Genomic DNA, 1,519 nt, shown 5'->3' with positions numbered 1-1,519 from the left:
CTTCTGTTCATCTCAGGAAGAGAGATCTACTCTAGTAAACACACCATCAGGTCCACCTGTTAACCGAAACCAAACTCATTGCTGTTGAGTCGATTCCAACTCATAGTGATCCTATAGGACAGAGTAGAACTGCTCCACAGGGTTTCCAAGGAGTAGCTGGTGGATTCAGACAGCCAACCTTTTGGTTAGCAGCCGTAGCTCTTAACCACACTTCACCACCAGGGTTGTCTTAATACCTGTGCTGGCTATGGGGCCCAGAACTCTTCAAGCCTCAGTGTTTTTCCATATGTAGCTAATCATCTGCTTCTAGAAAGAGGAAAACCATCCCAAAAGGCAGCTTTCAGGAGGATAACTCCCCCTCTCCAAGAAAGTGCTGCCTACGTAAATTCTCCCTCACACATACATTCTGTTCTGTTAAAATACTGAGTTCCAGAGAAGAGGGAAAATCTTGAGGAAGTTCGTATCATTAGAAATCAGCCTCACAAGCCAAATGTTGGTAAAATCAAACAACCAAGATTTAGTAACAGATTCTGCACTCACTTCTAACTATTCTGACAGAATCCATATTACACCTTTCATTTTTACCCCATGAATGTTCTACTCCCTTGATCTAGAAAAATCCCTGAAGAAAAAAATAGCGCCTTGCCTGTGAAGATAACATTTACCCTAAAACTGTAAGATGGAGACGGAGGGGTGAAGGTGCCTTTCACTTCCCCAGTGTGGGTTATTGTTTTGTTCTATCACAATAATAGCACCAATAATCCTTTTTTCATGGGGAGATAATACCTTTTCCAAAGACAAATACTTGTAACCACAGAAGAGATCATGCAAGTATTACTGAATCATTTATCATGTTTTCCTCTTGGGAATCCTTAAATAATGAAAAATATGTACAAAATATGACAGAGTCACAGATCAAATATTACAGAAGACTTCAAATTGGGAGAGTTGAGACTGTACAATGAGATGAGGAAAATGTATTATACCATCATTAGACTTTACCATTACATCATATTAGGTTACAAAATACTTGCTTATATGTCTCACTCTGAGCAAATATTTTGTAAAATAATATGACAGATGTCTTACGTGTCTCAATCTCCCCCATGTGTCTGTCAGTTTGTTGTACTGTGGGGCTTGCATGTTGCTGTGATGCTGTAAGCTAGGCCACCGGTATTCAGATAGCAGCAGGGTCACCTGTGGCAGACAGGTTTCAGCTGAGCTTCCAGACTAAGACAGACTAGGAAGAAGCACCCGGCAGTCTACTTCTGAAAAGAATTAGCCAGTGAAAACCTTATGAGTAGCAGCAGAACATTGTCTGATATAGCACCAGAAGATGAGACCCCCATGTTGCAAGTCACTCAAAAGATGACTAGGGAAGAACTGCCTCCTCAAAGTTGAGTTGACCTTAATGACTTGGATGGAGTCAAGCTTTCGGGACCTTCATTTGCTGATGTGGGACGACTCAAAATGAGAAGAAACAGCTGCAAATATCCATTAATATTCAGAACATGGAATG

Source organism: Trichechus manatus, unplaced genomic scaffold (genome assembly GCF_000243295.1).
Source record: "Trichechus manatus latirostris isolate Lorelei unplaced genomic scaffold, TriManLat1.0 scaffold00415, whole genome shotgun sequence".
Lineage (NCBI taxonomy): Eukaryota > Metazoa > Chordata > Mammalia > Sirenia > Trichechidae > Trichechus > Trichechus manatus.
The sequence above is the reverse complement of the archived record's forward strand: the minus strand, read 5'-3'. Positions refer to the sequence as shown.